Below are 18,607 nucleotides of genomic sequence, written 5' to 3'. Positions count from 1 at the left end.
TCTGCTGGCTCATGATCTGATTTGCTCATTTCCTGAGAAGCCGTCTCTCCTTGCCGGCTTTGTCCGCTCAAGCTTGACACAGCCCATCTTAACTAAGTGTTAGAAGAAGTCAGATTTTTGTCTCAGATGAATTTCTAATCGATGACATATAATTCTACCTAGAATTGCATTGGTTGGGGAATGTCTCTTCAGCTACACCATGTAGGTGAACCTTTATGTATATATTACCAGTAACAGCCACTTGGGATTTTTTTTTTTTTTTTGTAATTAGGTAAGGCATAAATCATGAATTAATAAAATACTCTGACAGTGAAGCTGCTTCTGCATCTGACTAAGGGGATTAATTCTCCATAGCCATGACTGAAAGAAATCAGATTATAGTTTCAACAAAATAGTAAACTTTGGTTGTTTCTTTCTTTCCCTCTCAGTTTGATGTTCTGGTGATTTTGTATTACAATCCACAGTCCTGGTGCCTGCTTTTAAAATGAAGTTTTATTAGTACACAGCTGCACCCATTCATTGATGTATTGTCCATAGCTGCCTTCAGGCTACAAGGTAGAGGTGAGTAGTTGCACAGAGAATAAACCGTGTGTGGCCCCCAAAGCTGAAAGTATTTACTATCTGGCCTTTTACGAGAAAAGTTTGCTGACACTTGCTGTAAAGAATTAGAAAACTAGTTATGTGTTAACCTATGCTTGGGCTCTCTTTAGATGGAACCTGGGGCATAGCGTGAATGGTTTCTAGAAAAGGACACAGAAGGTCTGTGACAAATGTCAATTGAATTAAATATCTACAAAGCATTAGTGTTGAAAAAAATGTTAGTAGCAATTCTTAGCATAACGACATTAATTGGTTTTCACTGAACACAGAAGAGTAATCTTTATTGTTAAAGAAAGGTTTGGCATCATTGAAAATGGACACTCTCATGAATCCAGGTGAGGCGAAGGAAGGGTGAAAACTTCATAACTAGAGGTCGCGGAGCTCTACCCAACTGTCTGGTGAATTCCCATGGTGTCAGGCCACTGTGAAGCCTTGCTCATGAATGGAAGGCCATTTTTAAATTTTTCCTGCTAGTAAACCTTCAACACGAAGGCTTCCTGCCTTTTCTCTATCCAAACATCTCATTTTCCCCAGGATCAGCGTGACTCTCTCGAGTCCCTCTCACAATGCTGTGTCAAAGAAATGGAAAAACTATTCAAGTTGAAAAATTACACCAACTGGTAAAATTTAGCTGGCTCAGTACACTTAAAATGTCATGCATTTGTAGCTTCATTGAACGACTTTATTTACCCAGAAGGAGCTCCAACCTCTGGTCTAATGGGGCTTTGGTGGCTAACTCTATCCAGCCAGAGCTGTACGTTGACTCTTTGTGTTCAGTTGACCCTCTCCCGAGCCTGGGAGTGTGGGAACCAGTACCTGGGCAGAGCTGAGCCTAGACCACACACTCATTTCACAGAGCCCATTAAACGGTTATCATATGATGCTATGTTACTCCTCCTGTTGACCTTGCCCTGAACGGCTGTGTGTCGAATTACTAATTATCCCTGCAGCTTTGCTACGTAAATGCCAGTTAATTTCCACCTCCACTTTTGGAAGCCACACTGCTCAGACAGAGCCACTGCAATAACCTCAGGAGCTAGCTGTTTCTTGCAAGGCAGTGGTATGCCATCTACCACCACTGTAACCATTACCACCAAGAAATGTTTTCTTAAGTACACAACAATAGCTAAAGACCAGAAAAAAGAAAAAAAAAAAGAAAGAAAGAAAGAAAAGAAAAAGAAAAAGCCTAGCATTCACTATTCAGCTCTGGACCATTCTCATGCTTCAGTTTCATGCCTGGTCGACACTGGACACTTGCCTGTGCTGTATGGAAATAACAAGTCACCATCTGGGGGTTTCATCATCTTACTCAGAGGCAGGCGTGTCTCTAAGGATTATGCTTTGCCTACTTGGCACGGAAATCCTGCTTTAGCTTCAGTGATTAGCAAATGTAGGGACTGATTTCCCTCAGTCTAGACCCCAAAGACTAGCCCAGACAGGCACAGGAATTCCCATGAAAACCCTCTAGGCTTGCAGGCCATGATTTACCTTCTGTTGTAATATTCTTGCTAGGATATTGCTAGTAAGGTTTTGCAAATCTTTCAGTTTAAATTGACCCATTAATCTGGGATGACACAGTGTTAAAATCCCGATCATATTTGAAGAAGATAACTCAGGAGCACTGTAGGTCACACAGGAGGGGGCAGTGGGCGTGGGTTGGAAGAACAGTTAGGAAGCCGATGATCATTTTTTTGATTTAAGCGTTATTTTCTAGGTTAAAATTATTTGTAGCCATCAGAAAATAATGGACTACATGGATCTCTCACATGGCTAAATTCAAAGGGCTTTGATTTTAAAATAAGAACCCAGGTTTAATTGATTCTTTTGTCAATCAACACTAAAATCAAGGCAAAGGTCTTAACCTAAGTAGTGTTTGTTTCATTGGGTGTTTTTTCTGGTGAATTTCCTAGTTGGCTTTCGAATTACTGACGTGTAGTTACCTACACCAAGAAATAAACAAAATGATGCTTATTTTTATGAACACAAAGGTCAGTATTACTTTATTCATTTCTTCCTTAAACATTTATTGGTCTTCTGCCACATACCCGGCACTGTGCTAGGTGCTGGAAATACAATAATGAGAAAAATTACATTCTGTTCCTCCCTCATGAGGTGATAGTACCTCCTGAGACATGATCAATTAGAATAGATGTAAATTCACACATTAAGCAACTAAAAACATAATAACTTTACAAATGACTGTTTAGTGACGCTATTTCCTCTACATTAAGGCACCAATTTTTTCTAGTTTATTACAATTCAGCAAAACTTTTTTTTTTCTATCAATGTCTTTTTTTTTTTTTTTGCGGTACGCGGGCCTCTCACTGCTGTGGCCTCTCCCGTTGCGGAGCACAGGCTCCGGACGCGCAGGCTCAGCGGCCACGGCTCACGGGCCCAGCCGCTCCGCGGCATGTGGGATCTTCCCGGACCGGGGCACGAACCCGTGTCCCCTGCATCGGCAGGCGGACTCTCAACCACTGCACCACCAGGGAAGCCCTATCAATGTCTTTTAATTAGGAAGATAACTCTACTTTTTGGAGAAAACTTTGGAATATTTTTCTGTTTGGAAATACATTTCCCATCATTAGTTTTTATTTCAAAACTCTTCTATTATGATTGAAGTTATACTTTCTCCCAACCTATCTTTCTGGCCTTATCTTTCATTATTCCCCCTTCCTGCTCAATGCTCTAGTCAAACCAAGCAGCTTCTCTTCTACTAAGATGCCTGACCTTTTCCCATCTCCCTATCTTTGCTCACCATGTCTCCTTTGCCTGAGATGCCCTTCCTCCACCTACCAACATCTCCACCTGCCTAATCCTACTCAGTTCCAAGAGCCCGCCTCTATGCCATCTCCTTTATGAAGATGTGCCTGCAGAAGAGGGAGTTAAGCTTTCTGTTCTCCTCTGAACAATTAGAGCACTTTTTACTTCTCAGCAATAATGCAGGGCCGATAACATGTGTGTATATTTCTCTTCTTTTCTATTGGCGTGTCAGCTTACAGAAAGCAGGAATAATACCTTACTTTTATTACATTGCTTATAAAAACTTTGAATTTATTTATATATTCTAATAGGTAATTATAATTACCTGTAATATAATTCTACTACATGTGATTATAATAATATATCTTATAATAATAATATAATATATAATTATACAATTACAGTTATATTTTTATTTGTAATAAAAAAGTTTTATTACCTCAATTATCCACGTAGACATGGCACAAATATTTCTTGAGAACTTCCTATGTGTCAAGTTCCATGCAAAGCTCTGGAGATACAGATACCCTTACTCCCCATCTTACTGGTGGGCATTAAATACATGGATGCTATAAATATGGTATTTGTGTGATACCAAATTAATGCTCAAATACTCTTCAAATCTGGCCCAATTTTTGACCTGTGTTGGAGTTGAGGTCCCAGAGGCCATGGGGAATGAATTTTTTTTAGGGGTTTACATTCTCTGACAGTGCTTATTTTTAGTGGTATCTGACTCTTTATATCCCTTGCATCATGAAAATTTGGTTAGGTCAACACTGGATCACCAGGAGAGAAGAGTTGGGCAACTCTTCAAACTAGCAGCTGCAATTTGTAATCAGGCCCAGGGGTGTAGCTTCTGCTATTGTCCAGGCTGCCTAACTGCCTTTTCCAGTCATGCAGTAGAGTGGCAAAGTTGGAAAAGTATAGGCTGCTTTGGTGTTAGACTTGCCTTTAGTATAGACACAGCTTCACCCATAACAAGAGGGAAAGCTTTGGGGGGGTGCCTACTTCCTCTGTAAAATAAGATAGTAATACCCTCCTCAGTGAAGATAAGTAAAATATGTCAACTCTAGTGTCCATAACTATGTCCATAAACTATGTATGGTCTGTAGGCCAAATCTGACCTGCTGCTTGTTTTACAAATAAAGTTCTTTTGGAACACAGGGACACCAATTTATTATGTATTTTCTATGTGTCTGCGTAACATAGGCAGCACTGAATAGTCACAATCAAGACGGTATGGCTCATGAAGCCTAAAATATTTACTATCTGGCCTTTTATAGACAAAGTTTGCTGATCCCTGGACTAGAACACAGCCCTGCACCTGGAAGATAGTCAATAAATATTAATTGTTATAATTATTCTCTTTTTCACCAGACCTAATCTGGGTGAGAGTGGAAAAGAAAGGCTGGAGAGGAGTTGGCAGGAGAGGGACTAGGGTGGCTAATTTTCTCTTTCCATTTATTGGAAATTCAGATTGGAATTGAACTTGAGTCTGGGACTGAAACTTAATAGAGACCTGAAGAAGTACAATTTCTTTCTTTTTTTTTTTTCCTTATTGAAAACTGTCCAAAACTTTTTCTGGACAGTTTTCTGGTCCCAAAACTTTTTCTTCCCTCTTGGAAAGCACTGTATGTCACTGTTGAAGTTAATAGTTTGTTCTTAATAATGGTTATCATTGGTAGAGATCATGAAAATCTTCCATCAGAGCATAGCACTGCCATTCCAGGCAGTTTTTGCCTGTGTTGGTATTGATTTCAATTAAAACAAGTTATCTGAATCACTGGGCTTCCTGTTGGCTGCACTCATTGCCCAGTGATGCAAATGGAAAGCCTGTTTCAAACCTATGATATCTGGTTACTTACAACAAGGCCCAGGCAGCTGGGGTATAAACAAACCTCAAGCACCAATCAGTGTAGAAGGAAATGATCTTCATTTGCCCTACATGATGTCATCCATCTTGAGCCTGACAATTTTCTAACAATTATTGACTGTGAGGCCAGGCAAATCTTACAAATTCATCTTATTCCTTATCAGGGCAGGTAGTCAAGCATATCCCAAAACATTTGATTTGGTTCAATTCCTTGTGTACATATCCTTTCCTTCTCTCTCTCTCTCTCTCTCTCTCTCTTTTTTTCCCCTCCATTATGTCACTCTCTGTGGGAGGAGTTTTTGTGTTTGCACAAAGCATAGCATGATGGTGTTCTGTGTCTGTGTGTTTATTCTGCGGGTGAGCATTTGAAAGGCTTTTCTCTTCTACTTGATAGCTTACAAATAGCCTAACCCAGTGATCAGACACTTTCATTTCACATAATGATTCAGCAATTTGTGTCAGAATGGTTCTTTATAATAGCAAAACAGACCATCATTTCCAAAGATACATGGCACATGACGCCAAATGTATAGAACATGTTGTAATTTGTGCTTTTGTAAATTCACATATTTGAATCACTGCCTTTAAGGCTTGTGTACTAGATCAAGTCACCTAGCTAGAAAGCGAGCCTAAGTCACCGTGGAACAGATTGACTGCTTTTTTTCCCAAATTGCCTTCTCTCGGACACGTAGCTAGACGATATTTCCTAGCCTCCTTTGCAGTTAGACGCAGCCTTGTGTCAGAGTTGTGGTCACTGAATGAGGTAGAAGGGATATACACCTTTTTCAGGCCTAGGCCATAAAATCCTCCCAAATGCAATCCTCTAATCTCTTTACCGATCTTACAGCTGAATAGAGAGGACTCCAAGGACATACAGGAGGGAGATGTGGCAAGATGGAAGGGGCCTGGGTTCCTGGATGTGAATGTGGAGCAGCTCTCCTAGCCCCACTCCTTGCCATCACCAGCCCATATTGCACTGTTGTGATGAGATCTTCTGTGCCACTCTTACCATCACCCCACACTGGACTGTGATGAGAACAAGCAAACATTTATTGTAAGTCACTGAGTTTTGGGGTTGTCTGTTATAACAGTGAGTCTAGCCTGACTAATGTACTGGCTGTCATTCTTCTGTGTAGCACTGTTCATTTTTAGTCATCATCTTCACAAATGCAATAACTCATGACATTATATTTAGCTGTATTGTTCGAAATAGATGATATGCTATACAGGTGTTTAGAAATGTGAAGATGTGTGGGCATATTCTTTGAAAATAAAAAGGCTCTTATGTAGTTTTTCCTCCACAGCTTTCCTGTGCTGGAGGTAACTTGTTCAATGTCAAGGTAACAATAAGGGCTTGATGCCTTAGTTTCGTTCTGTAAGCAGAACTCTTTTTTGTAGAAATACCTGTTTTCCCTGGGTGGGTCCATTACTCTGTATTAATTGAGCCAACTGCATATGAAATATCAAGCCTAATTATTGGGCAGAAAATGGCAAATTATTTTGTCTTTGTTGGGCTGAACATTTATTTGTATCTTAGAGGGAAGTGAGTATGGCATTAAGGAGGAAAGGATGAGGAAGTAATTTTGCAGGTGAGGAATCTGCAAAAGGTTTAGTGTTACCCTGTGATTTTCCTCTGCCACTGGCTGGCCTGATCCAGGGGAGGCTGCAGTTTTAGGCTTGATCACAGAGGGAGAATTTTGCAGAGCATAGTGTCAGACCTAGGATGGACACACACATGAGCAAGAAGCAAAGCGCTATTGTTAAAACCAGGAAGATGCTGGGAACATTTGTTTCTGCTACTTATCCCGAGCTGACTGATGCTTGGGGGCTCAGAGAGTTTAGCTAACTTAACCTAAGATCACAGACTAATAAGTTGTGGAGCCAGGATGTGAATCCAGGAAGCCTAATTCCAGAACCTGTGCACATAACCACTCTTGTGTAGGAGGAAGAATTTCCTGGACTTTGTGTGTAGGATAGACTGGAATAGGGAGAGGCTAGAGATAAGGAGCCTATTTAGGAAGACTCTAAATATGAAGTTATAGGAATCTGGAAGAGGGTGCATATTTAGGGACTCTGATTTACATAGAGTAGCTGCCTCGCAAACAACACTTGAAAAGGTGAATGAGTGAGTTTTTCTCACTACAGGTGCCAGTAAGTGCTGCTGTCGCCACCACTTTCTGGGTAGTCATTTTCTTTACTGTACGTCTTTGCTTTACCCACACATCATTGCTGGCAGAGTCACTGAGTCACAGCTTCCCTGAGGATGATTGCCAGCCCCCACCAGTGACTCAGCCTGCACTCTCCAAACAGATGGAAGGCACCCTGCCCTTTTGCTAGATCCTCAGTCAGCACTGTCACAGCTCTTTATTGCCTTTCCCCATCCTTTCCTTTGTGGGTTCAGCGCCGTTAACTGAAATTTCATTCACTCTTCCTTCATGCTACTTATAACGTCCCAGCAGAAAGTCTCTTCTCTGATAAGCCCTCTTGCCCTTCCTCTCACCCCTTCTTTTGCATTTGGTGCTAAGGATGGCATAGGGGGTTATTAAAAGATAAAAAGAGTCTCTCTTCAGTTTCACAGATGCAATTCTTTTCTGATTTGGTGATATTTAGAACGTGGGAACATTAGCCTACATTCCCAGTCTGTGCTCCCCGCTGCCTAAATCCTCACGCTAGAAAAGCAGTCAGCAAACTTAAAACCCACGATTGCTCTAAGTGGGTCTAAGCAAGTCCCATATTTCATCGGCAGTTGGAAACAGAGAAGAACAAAGGAAGGAAAGGAAAAGTGGTAGGACAAAGGGAATGGGGTGAAGAAGAAAGAGGAAAGTGTGGAGAAAGCTTGCTTGTACCAAAAGCATGCATTCTTATCTTCAAGATGTCCACTTCATGCCATTTTTTTTTTTCTTATGTGGTAGAAGCTGATGTCACTTTCTGGGGATAAAATGATAGGATATCTTTGAAAGTAATTTTTACAGGAATGAACAATTTTGTAAAATTTCTGACACAGGCTTGTATAACCAAGATGAATTTTTTTTAAAAAAGGATGGTTTAATGTGAAAAATCTATTTCTGGTAGGTATTATGCCTCTCATAATGTGGTCATCTTCTAAATGACAGTAATTAAAGTGCAGTGGGCCTGCGCATGAGCGATAGCCAGCAGCATTGGAAAGACGGGAAAGGAAGAGCAAAGAGAAAAACGATCACTTTGGTTCCAGAAAACCTCCTAAAAAGAGGAAGGCGTATCAGGCCCTTAAAGCCACCCAAGAGAAGCAGGCACGTTCGCAAGAAAAGGAGCAGAGGAAATGAAAAGAGCTCCAGTTTAAGTGACTAGAATGGTTCCTAAATGATTCCTGGCAGCAACTACATGACAGGGTACGCCTTAGATGGTTAGAAGGGAAACCCCATGGCTTGAAAGTGCCAGATAAACCTTTCTTGGCCTTTGTTATAGGCACCCAAAGGATTAATGTGGTGAGTTTACTGGTGCAGAGTACCATTGCAAGACTTTGCCTAAGTAAGATTTTCAGTGGTATCTTTGTGAAAGTAAACCCTCATACCATAAAAACGCTTTGGTATAGTGGACTCTTATGTAGCCTGGGGAATTTCCAACTCTAAAGTCTGTTTGGGAACTCAGCTTGAAACACGGACAAGCCAAGGTCAAGAATAAAATCATCCCTCTGACAGACAACACAGTGACTGAGGAGCACCTGGGGAAGTTTGGTGTTATTTGCTTGGAAGACTTCATTCATGAAATTGCCTTCCCAGGGAAGAATTTTCAGGCGATCTCAGGGTTCTTGTGCCCTTTCCAACACTCAGTGGCCCATCACACTACCAAGAATAGGGTGGGCTTCCTCAAGGAAGTGAGCTCACCTGGTTATGGAGGCAAACACATCAACCGGCTCATCCAGCAGCTGAACTAAACTTGGAATCTCTGAAAGTACAAGTGCATTGGAAGAACGTGTTTTTGTTTTATGTAATTGTTACCCAGTATCTTCAGAGAAGGTTGTTTCCTGCTATATCCTCAGAAACTGGAGGGGAAGTGTCAGGGAAAAGATGGCGATGTTCACAGCAGGCACTTTTCATCCCACCCCAGTTCCAAGGAAAAGTTCCTGTGTATTTTCCACGTTAGCCACCATGCACCTCTGAAACCAGCAAAGGACTCATGCCATGGAGGAGGGAGTCCTGTTTTGTCATATCTTCTTCCCTGGGCCTTAATGTTGGTGAATGAATACCCAAGCATGAATATAAGACAGCAGTGCACCAAGCCCAGGGGCATACTTGAACGTGGGGATTCCCACGGCCTTGTTTTGGGAAGAACTTGAAATACAATTAGAAAGACGTGCACACACATATAAAAATTATGACAATTAACCTGGAACAAATATTCAGGAAGGCTGAAGTGAAGTCTATGAAATCATGAAGGGTGTAGCTTCATAATAAACAATAGTTCAGTTTCATAGATGTTTATTTAGTTTGTGGATTTCAACTCATGTACTAAGCCCTGAGAATACAGAGATAAAAGAGACACAGTCCTGCAGTGAACTGGGGACTCATACAGTAATTCATGTAGAACAGAGGTAGTGGTGGGCTTCCTAAATGATGTGAAAGATGTAGTAAGTCTTGAGTGAGTAAATCTTCAGAAGAAAACATTGCAGTCAGAAGAAAGGAAGGGCCTTTGAGGAACTATGAGGGTTGTTCAGAATTGATAGAGCTTAAAACATGAAGCAGAGAGTGATGGGCAATGAGAGTGGAGAAGTAAGAACACCTTGCTACTTTTACATGGCAATTAGGACATTTGAGGATTATATTATTCCATGGAAAGGCTCACGTTCCAGTGGTGCTGGGAAAACTGAATAACTACATGTAAAAGAATGAAATTAGAACATTATCTAATACCATATACAAAAGTAAACTCAATATGGATTAAAGACCTAAATGTAAGACTGGATACTATTAAGCTCTTTGAGGAAAACATAGGCAAGTACATCTTTGACATAAATTGCAGCAATATTTTTTTGGATCTGCTCCTAGAGTAATGAAAGTAAAATCAGAAATAAACAAATGGGACCTAATTAAATGTAAAAGCTTTTACACAGCAAAGGAAACCAAAAACTAAAGAAAAAGACAACCTACAGAATGGGAGAAAATATTTGCAAATGATGCAACTGACAAGGGATTAATTTCCAAAATATACAAACAGCTCATACAGCTCGATATAAAAAAAAAAAACACAAAAAACCCCAATCAAAAAATGGGTAAAAGACCTAAATAGGTATTTTTCCAAAGAAGATATATAGATGGCCAACAGGCACGTGAAAAGATGCTCAACATCACTAATTACTGGAGAAATGCAAATCAAAACCACGATGAGCTATCACTTTACACTGGTCAGAATGGCCATCATCAAAAAGTCTACAAGTAATAAATGCTGGAGAGGGTGTGGAGGAAAGGGAACCCTCCTACACCGTTGGTGGGAATGTAAATTAGTGCAACCACTATGGAGAACAGTACAAAGGTTCCTTAAAAAACTAAAAATAGAGTTACCATATGATCCAGCAATCCCATTTCTGGGCATATATCCGGAGAAAACTCTAACCCGAAAAGATACATGCACCGCAATGATCATAGCAGAACTATTTACAATAGCCAAGACATGGAAGCAATTTAAATGTCCATAAATAGATGAATGGGTAAAGAAGATGTGTATATTCCAATATACAATGGAATATTACTCATAAAAAAGAATGAAATAATGCTATTTGCAGCAACATGGATGGACCTAGAGATTATCACACCAAGTGAAGTAAGTCAGACAGAGAAAGACAAAATCAGATAAGATCACTTATATGTGGAATATAAAAAAATGATACAAATGAACTCATTTACAAAACAGAAATAGACTCACAGACATCGAGAACAAACTTATGGTCACCAAAGGGGAAAGGGGGGGGAGGGATAAATTTGGAATTTGGAATTAACAGATACACACTACTATATATAAAATAGATAAACAACAAGAACCTACTGTATAGGACAGGGAACTATATTTAGTATTTTGTAATAACCTGCAATGGAAAAGAAGCTGAAAGAGAATAAATATATATATGTATAACTGAATCACTTTTCTGTACACCTGAAAAAGTGTAATTCAACTATATGTCAATTTAAAAAATTTTTTAATGAATAAGATCAATAAAGAAATCATATTTCAGATAAAACCCTAGAAGATTAATAATAAATTATCTGCATGTTATAGCACATGTTTGATGCCATTCTCAGCATATGGTTATTTCCTATATTCTTACATTTAAATGGTGTGAGTCTTGCTCATTTAAATACTTAACTATGTGTGCAGTATTTGTACATCAGAAAACACAAGAGATGTATCAGAGTAGTATATATTTAAGTATTAAATACAGGGCACAAAAACAGTTTCTTATGAATTCAAAGGAAGGAGAAAACCTTTGTAGGTTGAGTGACACCCTGTGGTTCTTCTTCCTCTTTTTACCCCTTTTCCCCTCTTCCCTTTTTTTCTTTCCTTCCACAATTATGTACTGGTCTCTGTGTGCCAGGATGTATGCCAAGAACTGGGAATATAGTGGGTAGCAGAAATAGATGGCTATTAAACAATTCTCCCCCAAACATAATTATAATAATAATGTGTCCTCAAGAAAGCATACTCCATAAAAGGGCATAAACAAGGCTGAATGCCACAAAGGAAATCTTCCTGAAGAGTTTGTTAAACTGACACCTGAAGCATAATGAGAAGACAGAACGGATTCCTGAAGGAGGAGTAGGTGTGGACAGATGGTGAGCAGCAGGGGAGGACATGTGAGCCTTGCTAAATGAAGTGACGAAAGACAAGGACAGGAAAACTCCCAACGGACAGCTCAGAGGATCCATCTGATCCATAATGAGAACATCAGTTGCTACACTATTCCTTCTTCAATTAATCTATATGAAAACCTTTTCTGACACCATTAAAATCCATCCTTTCTTCATATCCTACTTTTTATTTTAGTGGTTTCTGTAGGACTTACAGGCTTTCTATTTTTTCTTTTCTCATGCTCCTTTATCAGGTAATTAATTTAGACCACACTCGTTTAGAACTTATTTCGACACAACTTAGTTCAAACAAGATTGCTGTATACTTGGAAGAAACACAAATACATTTCTTTCCATTTCTTCTGTATTTTATCTTTTAATTCAGATATATCTCACACCAAATTAGGCTGCACTGAAGGTCCTGAGACAACTTTGATCTTTTTAATATGGCAATTTCCATGGCAACCCTTTCCGATCACCATTGCAAGTGTGGCTATAAGACTGTTTTCTTACTGGATGCCTTGGCTAGTTGGGGCCAAGGATTTGGACATAACCTTGTTGCTACTGCTGGCAGCTGTCCAGGCCCAAGTATCTTGATGCTGATATTTCTCCCCTTCTATATTTAACAGATGGGCTTATTGAACTTCCTTCAGTGCTCACTAGCCAATGATCAGGAAGCTGAATATGATAGGCCTGGGGTGAATCATAACAGTTATTCTGAGGTTGCAGTATTCTTCCTTGCCCAAACCCAAGACGCAACTTTGTTGGGAAAAATCACAAAGCCAAGATTACTGATTGAGAACTCAGAAACCTCAAGCAGGCACTCAGAGCTGCTCAGGAGTCAAACTATGTTTCCCCATCTCTGTGGGATGACTGTACCATATCATCTCCTTTTTCCTCAAACCTCCCACACATCCTCCTCCTACTGATGACCCAGACTCATATACTTCATTGAGAAAATAGAAGTCATTGAAAATGAACTCATCCTCCCACCACAAAACCTGCCAATTTGGTGCATTTGCATCCCAATTCTCCTTCCTCCACAATGAAGGAAGTGCTCCTCCTCTAAAAAGAAGGGATATTTTTCTACTTTTGCTCTGGATCCCACTACCTCTTGCGTTATCAAAGACTTTGCTCCTTGAGTTACTCATGCTTTCCCTCAGCAGTAACATCTCACTGTTCATTTAATTATCCCCTTTATCGTACAAGCATGCTGTACTATTTCCTCCTAAGACTTTTTTGGTTTCACATAACAATACATACTGTTTCAGCTCCTGACTTATATTCTGTTCTCCTTTGAACCAAACTCCAAATATATAACTGAACAAACTGCTTCTACCTCCTCATCTTTTTTCTACTCTTCAACCCAGTCCAATGTGCTTCTACACCTCTTCTACCTGGAACCCCCTCTGGTCAGGTCAACAACAACCTTCAGTTTGTCAAATCCAGTGAACTTCTTCCCTGCTCATCTTCCTTGGCTTCTCAGCAATATTTGTCAAAGTTGACATTCTACTTGCTTGAAGCATGCTTATCTCTTGGTTTCCAGGATCAGTTTCCTAATTTCCTTCTACTTCTCTGTTGGGTTCTCTTCTTAAATGTTGGCATTTCTCAGAGGTTGTCCTAGGTCTTTATCTTATCTTTTGTCTAAATTTTCTTCTTACTTATATCATTCATTTCCACTGTTTTAAATGTTATGTGTTGAGTTGTGGTAACTTATTTCTTGCTTCTTCATTTGTATACATTATGAACGTCACATATTCAAATGCCCCAAGCAGAACACTGAGCTCCTTTGTTCTCGTTTGACTTAAGCAACTCTTTATCCAGTTGATCAAGACGAAACTGAAGATGCATTCTTTTTCTTTTTAAAAATTTGAGGTGAAAAGTGCATAACATAAAATGAACAATTTTAAAGTGAAAAATTCAGTACTTACTATGACTTGGTCACTGTTCTATTGGTTTCCCATGAAATAATTCATTTAAACCTCAAAACGGTGCAGTAGATACTATTATTATTGCTCTTTGCAGGTGAGGAAACAAAGCAATTTGCTCAAGGTCGCCAGCGAATACATGGTTGAGGCCAGAGTTGAGCTTCAGGAGTGCCTCATGAGCCTGTTCTCTGATTGTTATATTAGATTGTCTAAATCACATCATGTCTTCCTCCTTCTAAAAGCTGTTCAATGGTTTCCCATTCTACTAACGATATGCATCATGACCTAGAGGCCCTTGACTATTTTTCCACTCTCATCCTACCCCTCTTCCCGTTATTCACTCTTCTCAGTGACTTCTTCCCTCAGGCATTTGAACACACTGAATTTCCTCCTGCCTTCAGGGTCTACACAAATACTCCTCCCTCAGCTGAAAACATCTATTCCTCCTTCCATCCTTCATGTCTCAGCTTAAATGACAACTTCTCTGGGTGCCTATTTCTGCAGTAAGTATCCTTTCCTGTGATTCATCTCTCTTTTTCTTTTTTAATGCTCAAAGCTGTTATTTCAACTTGTAATTATGGTGTTTTTTATTGCTTTGTTTGGTTGGTTTTTGCTTGTTAAACCTCTAGAATATAAGCCTCTTGAGGTCAAGGACTATGTTTCATTTATTTGTTTGTCCTTGTTATAATTATTACACCCCCTGAATTTTTCCAGTTCCTGGTACAGGTTGGATTAATGAATGAATGGCTCCAATTCTATATTTTATGTAGGGAAAAATGAGTTGAATTACCTAAGTTTTTATTTTGGTCTTTGAGTAGTTCTGTATCCCTACCTCCTGTCTTCTCACCGCCTACTCAGTGGAGAAAAGAAAAAGAAACTGCCCTCAGTTCCAGATGTTGCTAAATAATTTTCAACTTTATTGCTCTGGGCAGGCTCTGGTTGAATTCCTCACTTGATTCCAGGGAAGATTAAGCAGAACTTGTCCAAACAAAATACAGCCTAGCAACATCTGGTCTCTTCGTGGTGTGGTTTGAAGTGCTTGCTGGTTGGTGGCTCCTTGTTTCCCCTCCATGTCTCTACGCATTTTTTTTAAGTAACAACACTTGGAGTTATTAAAGCAGACACCTGGCACATTGGTCGGGCAGTACAGCTTTACCTTATAATCAGTGCATCATTGAGATGAAAATAACACCATGCCACAGTGTGACAATTGTAAGACTGCAGGAAGCAAGACAATACCCAGCCTGTGATGACAACCCACATTCTGCCAACACTATAGAAAATGAGTCCACAAATTGCTTACTCCAAGCTCTCCCACATGAGTCTGTTCCCCCCAGAATACTTGCCTCTTGATTCAGAGAGAATGCCCCTAGGAAGCTGAAGAGGTAGAGCTCTGTGAAGTGTCCTGACATGTGGCTTTCTGCTACACATTGATCTTAAGCTTACACAGCTGCTGTCCCTTAGGATAATCAGGAAAATAGGGGGCTCGGAAGTCATGACAGCTGTCTTTTACTGACTGCTAGAGGATTTACATGCAACTTTAACCATCTTGCAAAGTAGGAATTACATTTTTGTCTTCATGTCAGATAACGAAACTGAAGATTCAAGATATTAGCCAACTTGTCCTTTGCCATTTGACTAGGAAGTGGAAAAGCTAGAATTCTAACCTATGTCTGAATGACTATCAAGCCACAGTGATACCTGGAAACCACACTGCTTTCAAGATTAAAGACTATTAATTATAAATAACTTAAATACTAGGTAAATATATATATTAGTAAAAGTTAAACCTCAAAGTGGGATACATTGCATATCATTAGCAATAGTCTGTTGTGTCTTTAAAACATATTTGAGTTCTTGGTTAATTATTATTATTATTATTATTATTATTTTATTTTATTTTAGTGTGTGTGTGTGTGGTATGCGAGCCTCCCTCTGTTGCGGCCTCTCCCGTTGCAGAGCACAGGCTCCGGACGCGCAGGCTCAGCGGCCATGGCCCACGGGCCCAGCCGCTCTGCGGCATGTGGGATCCTCCCAGACCGGGGCGCGAACCCGGTTCCCCTGCATCGGCAGGCGGACGCGCAACCACTGCGCCACCAGGGAAGCCCTCTTGGTTAATTATTTTAATCATGATATTAATAATACATATTGATTGAGGGGTTCCCCTGTCCTGGGTGCAGTGCTATTGGTATTATCTTCTTTCTCTTTATAAAAACTCTATGAGAGGAATACTGTGATTATCTTTATCCTATGGAAGAGAAAGCTGAGGTTAGAGAGGTTAGTTAGCTCAACCAGCTATAAAGTGGCAGAGGCTGGAGAGTTGAACTCCCAAACCATGCTCATAACCATGTTAACTGGCCTTCCATGCATTAACTGTGATCATGCAGCTTTCCACCTGTTCTTAGCATTTAAGCAGATGTTATCTGTAGATTCTGGCAGAGTCAACACTGATGGTTCTGCAACTTCTTGTCACAGTACCAAGAACTAATTATACGTATGTCTTTCACGGAGCCATCGCAATGGCATGGATAAGTTGAAGGCATGAGATTCTGGATAATTTACTACAGTCTTGGAATATCTACTGGGTGTGATGCATAGCACAAGGAGCAGTTCATTGGCAGATGGAAAAGATGTGGAAATTATGTACCCTATTCTCAAGCAGTTTAGTAAGAAAAAAGTTTTAAGTGTAAAAGACCTGGTTGAATAATTGAATAGCAAGAATTTAATTTCAAAGGAGTTATAGTACTGGTCCAATGAGTAAAGTTCTATTGAGTGCAAAAAAACAACATTCTAGGAGCTGGCACATGGGTTTTGATCAGGCGTCTGAAAATGGTAAGATACAGATTATTAGAGACGGAAGAAAAGTTGGAGAGGAAGCCAAGCATAAATAAGAGCACAGATGCAGGATGTAGCAACTTGGTTGGCAAGCGATGGGCATGACTAGAACCGGAATCCGGGATAGAGAGCCAGTGGGGGGAAGAGCAGGTCTTTGGACAAGCTGGCATGACCTCAGAGTGCTCAGAGGGACTCTGTTCTTTAAATGACCCCAAGTATTGTTCAGGCCATCTTGTTTGTCACTGTTTCTCTTTGACTTTCTGTTTGTCTCCTTAAACATGAAACAATTTCCTTCTCCGGCCTCATACAAGTGACTTATATAAAACCTACAGACTTCACTGCCAGCCACCAATTAATTATCTTGCAGGTACGCCTTCCCAGGTTCAAAGGAGCCTATGCATAAAAATTGCTACATTTTCCACTTATGGAAATATCATGTAATATCAACCAGACACTATTCATCAGCACTTGAGCAATCAACGCACTTTTACCGAGTTCCTTGATGTGCAGGGTATGGGTGTAGGCACTGTTCCTAAAAATTAGGTGTTTTATAAAAACCACTTGCAATGATTCAGAAATTTCTTTTTCTTTGATATCAAAAGAGCTGAGCGAAATCTTTGGGGTTTGTTAATAATGATAGAAGTCGGAACTTTTTAGACAGACACTGAATGTGGGTGTTAAGTGGGTTTTCAATGGTATTTGATTCATCAAATTTATCTTGCTGTTATTCTGAGTTATTATTTTTGCCTTTAAAGTAGAATATTTGGAATGGGGGAACACTTCCTTTATTTTTTAGAATGTTTTCAGTTTCCCGAAAATAGATATAATGAAGGAGAGAAAAGAACAAATGGCAATGCTTTGGATAAGTCAAGGCATGACTACTTTATAATGTCAAAACAGCTAAATATATTTTCCCTTATGATGTGTAGGGGGACATTCAGCCCAGCAAGCATGTGTAACATTTTCATATTCAAATCCAGCTGTACAAGCTACCCCTGTACCAAGTAGTTCACTCTTAAATGCCCCCACCCCGATCTCAATCACTGGCCCACATTAATCTGTGCAAATAATTAAGAGGAAGCTTCTGCCTGGGTTCAGATTCCAGCTTTGCTACTCACTAACATATCTCATAGGGTTGGTCTGAGGATTAAATGAATCAATATGCATAAAAGCTGCCCAATAGAAGCAATATATGTTAGCTGACAGTAATAATTAAAATAAAAATAAAGGAAAATGAGCTTGTTAGCTCTGTGACTATAATAGTACTAACATTGCCCTGGTAATACTGATACTGTTTGAGATGAAATTTATAATCTATTAAGCATTGTGCCTATTTTACATCTCATTTAATCCTCACAAGGAAACCATCCATGAGTTGGTGTCATTACTGTTTCCCTTAACTCACAGTTGGGGGTCAAGTGACTTGCCTAGCGTCACACAGGTTGGGAGTGATAGAGCAGAACTGGAAACTAAGGCAGTATGGTTCCAGAACTTTTACCTTTAGTGACTCTGCTGCACTGTCTTGGCATAATTATTCTCAGTTATGAAGCCAGTTCCTAAAATCCAATTAGTCATCCTGCAAGGTTTCTATCTTCTCTAGGTAGCCTCAGAACCCAGTACCATCAACTGCCTCTGTAAGGTACTCATATACTTCCGCTGAGATTACTTTGGTTGGCTTTTGTTAGAAACCACATTCCAAAGATACCCAATAACTTTACCTTTATCTAGAGATTCAAATTAGATGAGTTGTACTTTTATAATATTCCAAAATGTTCACATATAGCCCTATG

General features: G+C 39.8%; 1 pseudogene; it reads left to right on the top strand.

The window, feature by feature from the left end:
- The first annotated feature begins 8,374 nt into the window (after window positions 1-8,374).
- Window positions 8,375-9,149, top strand: LOC102989794 (60S ribosomal protein L7-like 1; annotated as a pseudogene).
- The last annotated feature ends 9,458 nt before the right edge of the window (window positions 9,150-18,607 follow it).

This window comes from Physeter macrocephalus, chromosome 6, assembly GCF_002837175.3.
Source record: "Physeter macrocephalus isolate SW-GA chromosome 6, ASM283717v5, whole genome shotgun sequence".
NCBI lineage: Eukaryota > Metazoa > Chordata > Mammalia > Artiodactyla > Physeteridae > Physeter > Physeter macrocephalus.
This window is presented reverse-complemented; position numbering and strand designations above follow the sequence as displayed.